Here is a 16,838-nt window from a genome sequence, read left to right on the forward strand (position 1 = left end):
AGTTCCCATTTCCATACTTAACACACCAAAAGGACACATTGCTAAAGCCAGGTTAAAAACCCATATGTATTCCACACAGCTAGCTAATTTCTTAGCCATTCTACTTCAATGTTAGCACAACTTATATTTAAACGACATGTAACTATGATGAGGAGTATTTTCAGATCGTTGTGGAGCGTGTGATTAGTTGTGTGGTGGTTTTTGGTGGTTGTTTTTTTTTTTTGCCTTACCCTCACAACACCCATTGAAGCCAATGGGAGGTGTCAGCGAAGGCTCTCTGCAACCCTTTGGAAAGCTTCGTGTGCGTGTGCGTGGGTGTTAGGACAGAGCGACCCTTTCCCGAGGAAGACCTTGCATTTCTACAGTTGGGTTTTGTGTTGATTAAGTTAATCTGTGCATTCTGTTTGCCATTGCTACTTCGTGTAAGTCTGTATATATTGTAGAAAATGTATGGTGAAAATATTAATACACTATCTCTAGTGTTGTTTAAATTTAATCAGTACAGTACCTGTGCCTGCATGGTGTTACTAGGCCATGCGTCGCCCTATATTCAGGGTTCAAGCTTTCCCTTGTTTGTTTAAGGGGTTTATGTATAAATATATTTTATGCCTTTTATTACAAGTCCTGTACTCATGACTTTTGCCATGGCATTTTGTTCTACTTATACTGTAAATTATGCATTATAAAGAGTTTCATTTAAAAAAAATTACTTGGTACAATAATTATTGTAATTAAGAGATGTAGCCTTTATTAAAATTTTATATTTTTCAAATTAATATTGTCTGACTTCTTTTTTTTCCACCCCTAATGTCTTAAAAGGTTTCTTCTCATGTGTGGTGGTAGCTGAGAACAGTAGCTGAGCTCTGCCCTGCCTTCCCTCCCTCCCCTCCTTGTCAGGAGCTGTTGCTGCTGGGAAGCATTTGCAGCTCCAGTAGGTAAGGCAAAGGCTTGGGCTGGACTCGAGTGCAGCGATTAAATCACGCACAGGTCCTTCAGGTAACTCGGGCACAAATTTGGTGTGGCCTGCAAACCTGCCTGATGGGGAGGCAAAGGCAGAACAGAGGAGGAGGACTTTCTCTTGGGATGCTGAAGCCCAGGAGGGATTTCTCAAACTCCCCATTCTGGCTCTCTCTGGCCAGCCCATGTTGGCCCATCGGTGGGCTTCGTGGTGGAGGGTGGGCACATCCCTACGGGGTGCTCCTGGCTTCCAGCTCATCTCCCTCAGCTGCCTGCAGCTCCTGCCCGAGCCACCCCCACCTCTTGGCTCGCCCGCCTGCCTTTGGGAGGGAGCTGAGGGGCGAGCGAGACGAAGGCCGGGAGCTGCTAACCGCGTGCCCAGCCTCGCGCTGGTATTTATGGCACAAAACCTATTTTATAGATGAACGACCTTAATTTGTTCCTGAGGGAAGCTGCCCGTACCAGGGCTGGATTTGTCTCCCAGCTGTCGCCCAGACCTTTCCCGTCTCAAGCAAGTAACCCTGGGAAAGCAATTGTGGAAAAGCTTTTGGTCTGTCATGTTGGTAACCAAAGCCAGCCTCTTTTCTTCTGCTAGACCAATGGCACCAACTACCTTTTTTTTTTTTTTTTCTCTCCACCCTATTTTTTCTGTGAGGTTTTAAATTATCTGGGTTATTTTGTGTGTTTGAGAAGACTTCATTTAAAACATCAGTAAAACTTCTATCAAAGGGCTCAACTTCACACCGAGTACACAGAGCTCGGGACTGAATCCCGCACTTAAAGGGAGCCGCAGGCAGTTTTACACATTTAAATGGATGGTGCCTTGTTTTAAAAACCATCTGAAGTTCATGGGGTTCATCTTAATTGATAAGCTGGACATAACGGATGGGTGTAGGGAGACTTCAACAACATAAGGGAAGAAAGATTTTTTTTCTCTCTCTCTTTTTTTAGTCTACCATCAAAGGTTGGGAACTTAGCACTACATCGTAGTATTATTTTTCTTCTGCTATTAAAATGAATCACACTGTGCCTAATTCTTCTTGGGAAGATAAATGCGTTTGAGGCAGCTTGAAGCCATTCAGTGCCTCACAAGCCTTTGCATCTTTCTATCAATGTTCCAAAATACTCACCTCTGTTTTTTGGATGTCTGTAGAAACAAAATATAAAATGGCTTCAAATACATGGCAGGCTGTTTAGCGGAGATGAAAGGGTATTTGAATAGTCTTTTAAAAATGAATGAAAAGTGAACACTCTCTTCTGTTTCAATTATAAGTGGGACATGGAGATCGTTAGACACAACCTTAATGTGCGACACCCTGAAAATGTTCAGCTACCTTCAGCATTTCAGAAACATTTTGTTTTTCAGCCTGTCTCGGGATGAAGATGGTGATTACAGCTCAGTCTTGTCAGCGTTTAAATGGAACGGCAGCGTGGGAAAATTGCACGGCTACAACTTTAAAAGTACAACTTCGATTTTTTTTAAACGGTACAGAAGATACCTGTCTGTCTGGGGGAGCACAGCCTCCCTAGCACCCCGGGGCCCTGCTTTCCAAGCCAACATCCCCCTGCGAGGAGCTGTGCTGCTCCCGCGGGAGCACCGCCTCACCCCCCAGCGCCGTGCCCAGCACTGAGCTTTGCAAAAGCAAAGCCGAGCAGGGCTCGCTGCAGGAAGGAATGTGAGCGAGACCTAACTGCTCCGTACGCCTAAATCACACTAATACTTAACACTTAGAGCATTTTTCATCTTCAAAGCCTGCTGGAAACATTCATTAAGGCCTACAGCACCCGCGGAGGTAGGAGAGCCGCCCGCGCTAGGCTGCAGCGCGGGGCGTAATTGGCGGCGTGGATGGGGCAAGCGGCAGCCGCGCCGGGCAGAGAGCTTCAAAGCCGTGGTTCTGCTCTGCAGGCTGGGTCATGGTCCAACAAAAACACAATTAAAACGTGTCGACGGACCTTTAACAGTCCTCGGGAGCGTTCGGGCTGGGTGGAGCCTGGAGCGAGCAGCGGGCTGGGGGGCTGTTATGGGCATGCATTGCCTGGAGGCTTTTTCTGGGGGGGGGGGAAAAAACACTTTCCCAAGTGCCTCACAGCTTGCATTTGTTGGGGAGGTGTGAAGAAGTGCAATGGTCTTGCTGGATCCCAAATGGAGCCCGAAGTGGTGGGGAGTGGGGGCTGGGTTTGGGTCGTGGGCAGGCACGCAGGCACCGGGTCATCTCCATCGTCCGAGTACCCCGAGCACATGCACTTCCCTTCCTTAAGCAACAACCAGGCTGTGCTGGGACACAAAACAGGCTCAGCCCCCGCTGGCAGGTAGGTCAAAGCCGGTGCATGACATATTTTGCTCTCCTGCCTCTAGCCTGAATGTCTGACGTCTGCCTCAAAGGCGGCAAAACTTCTGAGTCAGCGTCCAAAAACGCACGAAGCTGCCCCCAATATAACAAATAAAAATCCGCCAACCCCCTCAAGCCATGAGTCCTGTCTGATTCTTCAATTCCTGGCTTTTGGTGTGAAAGCAGGAGGCAACGACGGTGTGACTAAGGGCACTGACTCACTCTGCTCTGTCCCGCGTTTGCCACCGTCCCGCAGTCCCTCTGTGCCACGGCACCGTCAGAGGGGCCGGGAGTTTCCTCTCCCTTACCCGACACAATTCACAGCAACCCAAGTACATCAGCCCTCTCTGCAGCCTTCCAGTGCTTTCCTGCACACCAGTCTCTCAGACCATAAAGTGAAGATCCCAAAACAACGACAAAATGCTCCCTACCACCACGAACACAAGGGTAGACTATAGGCTCTGCAGTAATAGGAACGGAGCCAGTATCAGGGCAGGAGGGCGTCTTGCACTGGGTAAGTCCCATGAAAACTCCCTCCTCCTCCTCGCAGGTGCCCTGGTCCTGCAGCGTCTCAGTGCTGCTGCCCCCCAGGCATTTCTCGGGGCTCTGTGACGTTTTCTCCCCCCGTCAAGGGAAGTTTATTCTCCTGAAACGAGGAGGAAGCCGTGCACTGGCCAGGCAGGCGCATCTGCTGCTTCACGCTGCTCGCTGCATGCTGGCGATGGTTATTCCCTTCTGCTTCCACCTTCCACTAAGAAGTGGAACACTTCTTCGTGTTCCTCAAGCACCTTCCTCCAACTGCTCCACTCCAGGAGCAACCTCAGATTAATTAAAAAGGAAAAAAGTAAGGAACACTTGGGCTCTAAATGAGGTTCCTATCCCATTGCTTTCCAACGTTCTCTCTATTAATCACAGAGTCCAGAAAACACCCACACAGAGGAGGCTGGAGGATTATTTAAAGCAAATCATCTTCCTTCCCCTTCTGTAAAAAGCTCAGACTGGTTCTGGATACGGAAAGCTGCCCTGGTTCAGGCCCTTTCAATTATTCCCAGCAACATCCTCGATTCCTGCCCCAGCCCTGCCCAGCCTCCTCGCACAGCCCCGCGTACGCTCCTTCCCCCGTGGCTTCGTTAGCATATTACTAATCATCACAGAGAGTCCCGAGCTCAGTTTTTCTGACATTTAAACTATGGCATGCCATATGTCTTAGACTCTCTTTAGATTAAATGAATGTTGTGCTGCGTTTAATCTTCAGGGAGCATTGAACCCACGCAGTGAGAGAGGAGGCTAATTTTGGACACCAGATCTAGGTGATAGCGTAATTTCAGCCAATTTCGGCTGACCTCCCTGGGCAATGCCCTTCATCTCTTTCATGAGAGGATCTATTTTTAGGGAAGAAAGCCCATTAAGTCTTGTCTTCCTTAATTCAGCGCTTCACTCGATACTATTTGACAGGTAGATTTTTTTTTTATTAGTATTTTTATTTTTTAAAAAGAAAACAGAAAGACCCTCTGGGAATTCTGGCTTTCAACATTTGTCTTGGGCCCTGCAGGAGTCTGGAACATCTCTGAACCCCACGGCTCGCCCTGCTTTGAACCAACCACCTCTTCATTCCCGATGCGCGGCGCCTGCTCTGCCTCCTCATCTGCAGTCCCGGCACTGCCGCGGCCCCATCCCGCAGCTCCGTGCCCCATCCCACGGCTCCGTGCCCCATCCCACGGCTCCGTGCCCCATCCCACGGCTCCGTGCCCCATCCCACGGCTCCGTGCCCCATCCCGTGTCCCCCCTTCCTCGTCCCACAGCCTCCCAGCAGTGCCCCAGCCCCCGGAGCCCAGCCCCGTTCCCCCCAAGGAGCTCAGAGCCAGGGCGCCCTCTCCATGGGGTCTCGCTGGGCTCTGCGCTGCCCCTTTGTTCTCCCCTTCTGCTGTGACAGCTCGAAGAGAGCTCTCACCCCCCCCCAAATCCTTCGCAAGTCGAAGGATAAATGGGATGCGTGGCCAGGGTGCTCCTGGCCTTGCCTTTTCTCCTCCCTCCCCTCGCAAAGCAACGCATCCCGGAGAAATGCTGACACTTCGGCATCGTCCCTGTGCGGGGGCTTGCCCCCGGCACCAACAGCCCGGCCAAGCGGCTCCCTCCTGCCCTCCCCAGGCTGCCCCCGGGCAGGAGGCTCACCTAGGCGTGGGGGAGCCCAGGCAACCCTCAAGATCTCACCCGGACCCAAACTACGAATGGCAAGGAGTCCAGCAAAAAACCTTTCCACCCTCCAAAAACCCCAGCACCTGCAGGCGGCTGCGGCAGCCTGGCAGAGCTTGGAGCAAAAGGTTTGGGCCTTTTCTAAAGCTCTCGATTCCTCACATCCTTACATCTTCGAAGGTTTCGGGCAGCCCTACAAACGCAGCATCAGACTGCAACCGTTTCGCAGCCAGCTGCTAACCTGGCCGTCCTCTACAGGTAACATACCGAAGGGTTGCACCGGCAGACGCGGCGCAGCAGCAGCAGCCACCGCACGCAACAGGGCGAACGTCCCCAGTTAGCTATCTGTGTTCACAGACCGACCACCCTCCCAACAGTCCCAGCAGGACGGAGGCAAAGGGCAGCGTTTGGGACATCTGCCCCAGAGGAGATGCTGTAAAACCAAAAGGTGGTTGGGGAATACCGACGGGCACGTGGGCAGGGAGCCCGCTGCGGCACGGCCGGGCAGGGGTTAAAGCCCGCAGCGCCTTGCTGCCATGCAAAAACCACCCAAAACGCATTTTTTTTTTTTTTTTTTTTTAGAGTTTTGCATTGAGATTCAAATGCCCGGATCAAAGCAGAGCTCCAGGAAGGAAGGGCCAATTTAGGTTGGAAGCGGAGAAAACTTTCTCAGCTCACTTCTGGGAAGTGAGGCAGCCGGGTTCCAGAGAGCTCCCATCCAAAAGGTGCCTCCAAGGGAGATGGCGTTCCCGCGGGAGCGGAGGAGGTGGCTCTCTCCCTCTCCTCCCAGCCAGGGAACTGTTATTGGACGCTGGCTAACAGCACACCCCGTTACGGCACTCGCCCCGCTCTCCCGAAGCTGTCACCGAGTTTCCCCGGCTCGTTCACAGCCTCCCAGCGAGGGACGAGCAGGAGCTGAGCCCTGCCAGCCTTGCACCACCGGTGCCGTTCGTGCCCAGGCTTTCCCCGGAGCCAAGCCCGAGCCCTTCGGAGAGCGCTCGCCTCCAAGTCCGTGCTCCCTGGCCTTCGGGGCCGGCCCCTGGCCCGCAGCGCGGCATTTGATGGAGCAGCCAAAGTGCTATTTCCAACTTTTTCTTCCTTACGGTTCGTTCCAAAGCAAACAAACAAACGAAAAAAAAAAAAAAAAAAAAAACCACGTTTGAGAGTTGAGCTTTGATAATTTACGGCCATCTCAGCTGTCCTTTCTCCTCCGGGATCCGCTGCCTGACCTTGGCGAGGCTGCAGGAGGAGGGAGAGCTCTCACCTTGCCTGCGGGACAGGGTGCCAACGGAGGGAGAAAGTGTCTTATTCTAGTAGCATGGAGTGCTTTTGTATTTCAAGGCTTTGTAGATTTGCAGCGCCTTTAAAAACCCTCGCAACTGTCCAACATGGGGTGTTTAATTACCAGGTAAAAGAATTTTTTTAGACTCCATTTAATTATTTGATTGCACAGTAACCAAAGAGTGTAAGAGGGCTGTAGCCAGAAGGCACTTCAAAGCAACGCCTTGATGTTTCTTAGTGGGCATTAATGGTTTCTGAAGGCAGGAGATTGTTTAAAAAAAATATTAAAACCCTCCTCATGATCCCGCCAGCAATCTCAAAAAAATGCATAAACACTGGAATCCTCTGCCAGGGAGGAAAAAAAGAGTTCAAAGGGATCTGAGAGTTTTCATGTAAAGTTTAGAGTTTAAGGCGTGACTGTTGGCTACGGAGCCCCACTGTTTGAACTCTTGTTTATTAAAAACAGTTTCCCAGCATTTCACAGGGTTCAGAAAGACAACAGTAAAGTGCAGCCTTTTTCACAGTGCACTGTTTAAAGGCTCCATTGATTTCTACCTATATGTTTTATCCTTTTTTTTTTTTTTTCTTGATCAAATGCTGCAGTCGAGCACAATATCCAAGGGAAGGCTGAGCTGGGTACAAGGAGGAGAGAACCGCTCTGGAAGAAGGGTTTTACTTTGTTTTTAAAAATACTTTTCAGCTGTTCGCTCCAGACTCTCCGTGCCCCAGAAGGCTGGATGACAGCAGCGTAAGGAAATGACAATTTGGCTGGCCCAGAGCTCCAACTGCCTTTTTGATATTATCGCCAACCCCCCAGCCTTTGTCCGAGAACGAGCCTCAGTCAACATCCAGCCAAACAATCGCCACTTGGAAAGGAAAAGGAAAAATCAGGTTTTTTCCCAGGGTGGGAGATAATCTTTCAGCCTGTCCTGTCTGGGCACGCGCCTTATTTTTGATGAGCCCACCGCCATACCACGAGTTGTCTCATTCTGTGCTCAAACATTGCCTTTTCTTTTCTTTCTTTTTTTTTTTTTCCTGTGGCTTCAGCCAGCATCATCTGCTTGAAACCCCCTATTTTTAAAGCCAGGGCTTTCTTTTCATCCAACAAAAAAGCGAACCGAGGGGGAGAGGGAAGCGCAGCACGCTGCAGCTTGGCCCTGCCGGCGGTGGCAGAGCTGGACTTTGAGCGGGGCGCGGATCCCTGCAGGACAAGGAGAGGAGCTCGGGGATACGTGGCAGCACTGGGAAAATCCTGCGCTGTCCTGGGAAAAAAGCTTCCAGCCGAGTGTTTTAGCACGTTCTGAAGTCTGACTGGAGAGATCTGAAGATAACACAGCCCAGAGCCGCCCAACCTCAGCCTTTAACAACAGAGGCTAGCATCCATCCAGCACAGGCCTAGAAGTACTGCCAGAAGACGTTATAAAAGGCACATTAAGAGCAGAATTAAAGCAAGCATAAAACAAAACAAACAGAACCATCTGCCGAGCAGGTAGCCTGAGAACAAACCCCCTGCTAAAGCCGTTCCCAAGGCTGAAGCCCCAGCTCCAAGTCACCGGGGCGCCGCTGGGTGACACCGGCCGAGGTCCCCTTGCAGGAGAGGAGAGCTAATGGCAGAGCGGGGTCAGGGACCAGTTTGCCTCGCACAAACACAGCAAGGGGAAAAGAGGGACAAGCAATGGGAAAAGGGGGTGCTCGGGAAGCAAGCGGGGTTTTGTTTGAGTCCTGCCAGGCTCCTCTGCAAACGTGGCTGGGAGCTAACGCGGGACATGGATCTTCCTGGGAACGTCCCCGTGAGCCGGAGCATTTCTACATCTCCACCGAGGGAAAGAGGCGTGTGTAGCGGGGTAGGGCAGGTTCGGGTGAGCTCAGACCTCGGGCATTGCAGTCACACGCCGCATTTTGCACCGGAGGGGTCCCCTTCGGACCCGAGGACACGAAACGTCTCCTGAACGAGAAGGTGCTCGTGTGGGAAAACGCGCCGTGTGCTGCACGGCCGGGGGATAAACCAAAGCTGCAGTGGGGAAAGAAGCTAAAAGAAAAAAAAAAAAATCTAAGTCCAGGAAGGAAGGAAGAAAGGAGGGAGCACCAGGCTTCTCGCAGTGCCCGGCGGTACCTGATCCTGCCCGGCCGCCTCCAGGCGCAGAGCGCGGCGGAGCCGGTGCTGCCCTCCTGCCATCCCCACTCGCGGCAAAAGCCTCCTCCCTGCGAACTCCAGGGATCGATGGAAAATATGAACTTAATTTCGGGTTCTGTTTTCCTTAAATCGGCGCAGTTCCAGTAAAATCAGATTAAAATACCTCCAGTTCCTGATGTTTGGGGATATTTAAAGTCAGATCAAAGCGCTCCTAACCAGCCCTTTTGGTAGCACGTTTGATGAGAAACACAGGTGCACTAATACGCGGAGCTCGCAGCCGGCCTGATTTAAATGCTGCCTTGCAATTCTGCTTCTGATCCCCTTAAATATCAGCTGGGGGCGAGAGGAAGGAGTGGATGGATGATGTTTTAATAGAAGACTACTTTTTTTTTTTTTTTTCCTGGATGCAATTTGAGCTGCTTCACTTTCTGCATGAAAACTTGCTCGCCTCCCCCCTTTTTTTTTTTTCCTATAATAATTACGAGGAGAAAGAGACTGTCAGACAAGGGAGAGCCACGGAAAGGTGAACTGATTTACAGACCATAATCTTTCAAGCACAAGCTGTTGGCTCGCGCTTGCAGGGAGCCGAGCACGAGCTCCACGTCTCGCACAGAGCCCCGAAGGTCCAACCCTGAAACGAGGGCACATTTTTTTTTGTTTCATGGCACACCTGCAGAACCCGCTGGCTCTGGTGGCACAGGGGGCCGGACCCTCTCACCTGGCTCCGTGCAGGTGAGGAGCGGGGCCGGTGCTGGTTTTAGCCCCAAGCCCACCACTGCTGTCAGGTGGGGAAAGCTCTCCCAGCCCCGCAGCACACGGGACTTCTGCAGGGATCTCCCCGGAGGCACTTAGGTGGGAATTTTTGCTTTTGGAGATCAGGGAACAAAACCCAACTGCGCTCAGCAAACGGGACTGGATTCTAGATAACTCTGCAGGGTTAACCCCAAACCACACAGTGCTGGCGTTGACGAGCAGAGCTACTGAAAGCAGAGGAGAGCTGCTCCAGGGCATCTCTTCCCCATATTCTGGGTACCACCGTTTGTCAGGAATTATGAGATGTCTCCTTTCACTCTTGGCACTCGTGGCGTGCTTGTCCTGCCTCCAAACAACACCTGCTCCGTTCAAAACGCACCCCGCTAACCCCAAATGAAGGCAGGCTAAACTGAATTTTTTTGACAAGGCCAATGAAAAGTTATTAGTGCAGTTCATTAGTGCATATACTTCAGGAAAATCAGCACATTTCTTACAAGCACTGGTTTCTTACATGGTTCTTCAGCCCTGGTTGTTGACAAACGACGTGACCCCAACAACTCATCCCCAGTGAGACAGGATGGAAAGTAGGATAGGATTTTCTCTGCTGGGAGCTTTCAAGTTTTATTGTGTGCAATTAAAATGCAGATGAATAACGTAGTAAAATAATAAAAACCTCCTATAAAAGCGCCCCAGCGAAACGAAACTGTCAAAACACAAGGAGGAAATAAAAAAAAAAAAAGGAGCAAACATGGCTTTCTCTCAAAAAATCATGCAAGTTTAAACAAACTCCTTGTTATCAAGAGATAGCAGCCAGTGGTTTGGTTACAGCTTCCCGTCTGCTCGTCAACAACTCAAGAAGGTGGCTGGAAACACAAAAACCTCCAAAACACCGGCTGCCCCCCCACCAGCCCAGCTCTGCTGCGTCGCGGTGGCATCTCACCACCGGTGCTGCTGTCCCCACCTGCACCCGGGTGGCACTGCCTGGTGGCACTGCCTGGCCCTGCAGAAGGGAAGCACGGAGGCACCTCCCTGCCCACTGGTTGCTTTTGCCAACGCGAAATTGCAAATGGTCCCTGAGAGTCAGAGTCGTCGACTTTTTTTTCCTTTTTGCATTAAAATCACATTGAAAATGCAATCCAAACCTTGCTGACACTGCGTGGTTAGGGAGTGGCTGCATTTGTACAAGGCGGGTTGTTTTAACCGAGCTACTGTCACGTTACAAATAAGAGACATAAAAATAAAAAATAAAAATTAATAAAAAAAACAACACAGGCTTTTGGTCAGTTCGATCACTTCAAAAATCAGAAGATGCCAGATTTGTGTTTCCCACCTAAGCCGAGCGCAAACACAGATGAGAATAAAGTTACAACAGACCTGGACAGGGCTGGACGCAGCCGTGGGGTGGGTGGCACGAGGCTGCCCCTGACCCCCTCCCCAGCACGTCCCCCCCAGGTCATCCCTCCAAGCCCCACCTCGGATTTACACAAGCAGGTGTCACAGCACGGGTTAAAGCACCATACAAACCTAATAATAAAAAGGAAGAAGGATGCACTGAATTCACGGACCGCTTCTTCTCTTGTGACAAATGAAGGGGCCGAACAACAAATGAGGCCAATAACAGCAGGAAAATCAACCCGCACGGCCTGAGCATCACCGAGGAGAGCGGCTGTTAGAGCTGGAAGGGCAGCAGCTGCCTTGCAGCGTGCTCCTGGTGGCTCCGTGTCTCAGCTCGGAGCAATCCAAGCAGGCCAAGGCACAACCTGGGTAACGTGCCCTGGGCTGTGCACTTCGGGCACCTGATTCAGCAGTGACATGCAGAGAAATCCCTTAACTGAGAAGGCTCCAAGGGAAGACGCTGCTGGGCGGTACAAGCTCGCTCCGTCTGTGTTTAGATGCTCTCAGTAGATGCTGTGCACGTTTTGGGTGGTATCAGAGCTCGGATTGTCACCGCTACCACAATTCATCTTCTGTCAGCTTCGTTCCTGGGGCTCAGAGCCCTTTTGCAGCCCTACTTTCCCCATCACATCAACCCCTGCCAGGCTCGATGGATGCTGAGGCAGGGCTGCACTGGTGGCCAAGCAGGATAAAAGCACAAGAACCCTCCCCACATGCAAAAACACCCTAAAAACATGGGGTTTTAGCTTAGGTGGGATGTCCTGCTGACATGCAGCCACCTGCAACCCCCAGCTCCAGCTCCCCTGATGAGCACCACATGGAGATTTGCTCCGTTTGGAGCACTTCAGAGCAGCTCCCACCTTTCCCAGCAGCTCCTGCACTTACAGCTGTGATTTTCCCCTTTCGTACGGCCATTGAACTCCTGTTATCTCTCTGAATTCATATGAACGGCTTCCTTTACGTTCCCCCATTAGCTCTCATTCCTTCCAATGACTTTTTGATGATTTTGATTCCCCCGGACTCCTTCTCCCCATCTCCCCTCTGTCCTCACGCTGCTCCTCTGCCTCTAACCCACGGCGTGTCCCCAGGACGGCACCGGTGGCACTTGCTGCAGGGTTACTCAGGTTAGCAATGCTTTTAGCCCCCCACCCCTGCCGCCTGCTCAGCTTTTGCCCTGCCTCCTGCCGAGGGCCCAAAAATGCTAAAGCAGAGGCCACGGGAGCCCTCGGGGGATGCCACGGGGGGACACAAACACGGCTGCTCCCTCCTTGCATATCCCAAGAGGGGACTGGGCCAGGGCCGGGCCCTGCCAGGTCGCTGCTTTTGTCCGAAGCCGTTCTTTCACCACTCGAAAGCGTTTCCTTAAGGCAGAGCCTCCTCTGGGGTGCAGGATCTCTTTCTTGCATTTTATGAGGTTTTTTCCTAATTACGGAATCTCTTTCAATCCAGACCTCCTTTGATCACGGCCGGCCCCGGAGAGAAGTCGCCTTGTCAGGATCGACTGAGAAAAGGAGGAGACGACGGAGGCGAGTGACCTGCCCAGGGTGACTCAGAGAGCACGCAGCAAAGCGGAGATGCGAACACAAGCTGAGCACAGCCAAAGTGTCAGAGAAACCCCGGGACAAACCTCCCGGCCAGCCCGCGATCCACCACCACAGCCTTCCAGGTACGCCTGTTTCAAGAGGGAACCAGGGGTGAGCACTCAGTGAGCGCTTCCCACAGCACTTTTGCTCCCCAGGTTCAGGCCGGACGAGATGGGGCCGTTCCTGATGCCATCGGATGGCCCGATGGGGACTTCAGGGCCAGGACCCGCTGCTGGCACGGGAGGACGGCGCCCAGATAATCAGCACCGAGGAGACCCCGCTCTGCTTCAGCTGGCGGATCACAAAGCCCTTCCCATTAAACCCGGTTAAATGAGATTTCTTCAGAAGAAGGCTATTTTCAGTGCCACTCTGATTATTTGCCCTCTGTTGTCTTCCATAAAGGATACTGTGAAGTTAATGATCCAGCCGTGGAATTTTAAATAGCTGCTTCATGACTAACAACATGTGCTCCGGATCAGCTCGAGCCTGTATTTACATATTTCCCATGATAAGTCAACATATGGTTCTTGTTTGGAACGTGGAGTTGCTCTCTCCGTATTATTACCAGTTTTTTCCTCTTTTTCACAATCGCAGGGGAAAAACCTTTCCTTATAATTGTTGTCAGAAGAAGTGCCGTACAAATAAGAAGCTATTAGGGTAACCAGGAGCCTGCTAATTGCTTTATTTCGGTTCCCACTCAATCCCAGACCCGTTAGTCATGCAGGGGCTCAGGCTGCACCCAGCAGCGCCGTGGGATGCTCCAGGTCAGCTCTCACCATCATGCTCCCGGGCCGCAGGCAGGGATTTCACAACCCTCCTTGACAGCTTGGCCATGGCCCTCTTTGGGAAACTTGCACTAATGGTTTGAATTTCTTCCCTTTTGAATTTGCAGTTTTAAGCATGCAGATAATTTGTACAATTGTTTTTTTCCCCCTCTGTTTCCCTCCCCACATCAAAGCGGCGGTTGATGGCTGGATACAAACATCCTAGCTGCACTCGCATGGCACGGCTGGAAGCACAGCAATCGGTGTTTTCCGATTTTTTTTCACGTCTGGATGCACAGCAATCGGTGTTTTCCGATTTTTTTCACGTCTGGAAGCACAGCAATCGGTGTTTTCCGATTTTTTTCAAGGCTGGAAGCACAGCAATCGGTGTTTTCCAAGCCCCGGTGCTGTTTTCCCTGGTGCTCCGCTCCCCCGGCTCCTCTCTGCCGATTCAAGTCCCGAGGCTTCAGCTATTTCCTTTGGGAGATTATTCCACATGGAAATGGGCTCCAACCATGAAGAATTTTTTCCTCCTACCCAGTCACAAAGATTATTTCCTTTATTTAATCTCATTACTCCCTCTTGAACCGGGCTAAATAATTCCCGTCCTCCGAGGGTATTTACGCCCCTCAAACTCGCCGACAGACACCGTATCCCACCCTTAGTCATCACTTTGCCAAGCTAAACACGTGTAACTCTTTTAATCCTTGCCCATAAATCAGTCCAGCCCTTTCATCGTTTTTATTGCTCCTGTCTGAACACCGTCCCCTTGTTGACGTTGTTCTGCCGCGGAGGTGCTCGGAGGACGGACATCCCAGGGCTCACGCAGGTTCACGGGCACCACCTCCCCTCTGACGACCTTGGTGCAGCTCACGGGACCACCGCGTGGTGCTGCAGCCTCTGCTGATAGGGACAAGGACCCAGGGGGCTCACTGGGGCTAACCAACAAGTGCTCACGGGATCAATCCCCCTGAACACCCACTGTAAGCTCTCTGAAGAGGTTTGGAGCTCGCGTCACCCCACTGAGGTCCCCCGTGTGGCACGGCCATACAAAAGTGATGGTGTAGAAGGGGCTGCACCTTGCTCACCAATATCTGATGCACCAGAAGGGCCAGGCAGGAATTATGTTCCCCCTCCTGAACCCTACCGGGGCAGTCGGGGAGGTACAACCGTGTGCAGGTCATCCCCTGCCGCCTCACCCGCTGAAATCCCGTACATCTCACGGGGTGGCACAGCCCTGGAGCCAGCCGGTGCGAGCATGCGGCCGCACTGCAGCTCAGCCATGAGCAGGGCACTGAGAAACAACCGCTCTTCCCATAAAAACCTGCTGTAAAATCGCTGCAGCAATGCAAAGCGTGCAGCCAGGCCTGCACCGTGCATAGCGAGCCAAGGACTCAGCTGCTGAAGCAGGGAGCGCTGGGGGCACGTGGGGGTGAATAAAAGGGGTGAGGAGTCCTGGGTGGCTTCAACGTGATCCGGGGCAGGTGCCGTGGCTGATGCTTGGGTTGCTCTGGATTCACACTGGTTTAACTGGACTTCTTTAATTAGTCTGCTCAAAACAGGAGTCTTCTCTGAGAGGAATTAGGGCTCCCTCTGAGATCTGTATGGCGATTACTGCTACCTATGGGTTGCTCGTGTTCCGTTGACACCTCCAGCTCCCATAGCTGCTGCTGTGCCAGGGGAGGCACGGCCTCGCAGGACAGAGCAGAAAGGGAGACGTGCACTGGGGTGGAGAGCACGGCCGAATTGAGCTGTGCCGCCCCCGGAGCCCCCAGCCCGCTCCATCACACGCCGTGCAGCACCGGGGCAGGACGGGCAGCCCGGCCGCGGTGCAGCGATGCTCAGAGGATGTTGCAGCAGCCTGGACAGCAGCACCTGCCTGCCCGCAGGGTGGGGAAGGGCTGGCGTGGGATGGGGCAGAGCACCCCTCACCCCAGAGGCACCGCTTAAAGGAGACCATGCCGGGTCTGGCATCAACACCCCCTCTGCTGATTGTGCCTTTACAAGGGGCTCAGGAGCCCCAGCCCTCCAAAACGTGGTCCAGAAGTGCAGCCGTGCCCGGTTTCTGGTCCCGTTGCCTTCCACCCTCTGGTGACAGCCCAAGGCCCCTCACGCTGCAAAGCCCCACGGCTCTCTGCTATGAGGCTGCTGCCTTCAGTTAATTCCCTTCGGCTGGCAGCGATGCCACGATTCATAACAAATAGCCTATGATAATAAATACCTTGGTGAGATCAAAAGATCCTTAAAGAGCCTTAATAAAAAAAAATAAAAAAATCAGGGAAGCGCAATTTGGTTCTGTTCTTAAACACTTTTCTCCTCTCCCCTTCGCAGAAGGTGACGGCCACGTAACTTTTACATTTCAAAGATCCCCGTCTCATTTCATGTAAAGGAGCAGGCTGAGGGCTTTGTGCTCTCCCCAGTTTTGTCCAGCAGTTGTCCCACTAACCAGCCGCCAACGGAAAGGGATTTCTCCCTTCACCTGCTGACAGCATTTTCGCTTTGAAAGCGCGAGTTGACTGCTTCTTAATTAGTGCTGTGGTGAGGTGGTCACTGCGGGCTGGGAGTACAGGAACAAGCTCATCCATTCACTCCTGCTCTCGCCTTGCACGCCCAGTGCTGAGAAGCCAGCACAGCCCCGGCTGCCCCCGCCGGCAGCTCCTGGGGCTTCTCCTAATGGCCCCGTTTAAACCATGAAACGCCGCTCAGAAGCCTTGCAAATAAACGCAGTGCACTTTATAAAAAGAACAGAGATGGAGATGTTCTGAAAGAGAGTTTCCTTTCAGACCCCAGGTATCCCGAGGTGCTTTACAAAATAATGTTAGGGGCCTGCCGGTGGCAGCCAGCTCTGAATTTGCCTGATTTTGCTCACACAGAGCCCGGGCTGTAGCTGGCCCTACACAGGCAGCCGAGGCCCTGCCTTCCCCTCCCACCAGGCAGACCCTGCTTTGCACCCTCACGCAAATACATCGATAAGGACAGAAGGGTCCCAAAGGAGTTACATCTCACAGTAAAATGGTTTTCTGGGTGAAAACGTTCAGATAATGGGAAGGGACCGAAGCAGTCCCAGCCGAGGGAGCAGGGGCTGCTCGGGGTGCTCCCAGCCCACTGGCCAGTGGTCTCTTCTGGTGCGAACACGCTTGGGTGTTAACGGGGAAAATCTGGTTCTCATCCAACCTTTCAGAAATATTCAGCTGCTCAAAGAAGCATCAAACTCTGAAGAACGTAACTGTTTTACCTATTTTCAGAGGAACACGTGAAATTATTACTATTACTTCTATCTGTGTTTATTACAAAAGCACCTAGAGGGAGCAACGGGCCAGGACTGCCCTGGGACACGGGGTAGCAAAACGGAGCAAGCGACGGGTCCACAGCACGAGGGCAGTGATGCCTCCAGCCCCGTGCTCCACCACCCTCCTGTGTCACCCACAGAGCACAACAGAAGCAGTTC

At 52.2% G+C, this 16,838-nt stretch overlaps 1 long non-coding RNA gene across 2 annotated transcripts in view; it reads right to left on the reverse strand.

The window, feature by feature from the left end:
* LOC125182850 (uncharacterized) overlaps positions 1-16,838 on the reverse strand; it is an 89,114-nt gene that overhangs the window by 6,664 nt on the left and 65,612 nt on the right. The gene's annotated exons all lie outside the window — the stretch shown is intronic.

The sequence above is a fragment of the Anser cygnoides genome, chromosome 19, assembly GCF_040182565.1.
Source record: "Anser cygnoides isolate HZ-2024a breed goose chromosome 19, Taihu_goose_T2T_genome, whole genome shotgun sequence".
Lineage (NCBI taxonomy): Eukaryota > Metazoa > Chordata > Aves > Anseriformes > Anatidae > Anser > Anser cygnoides.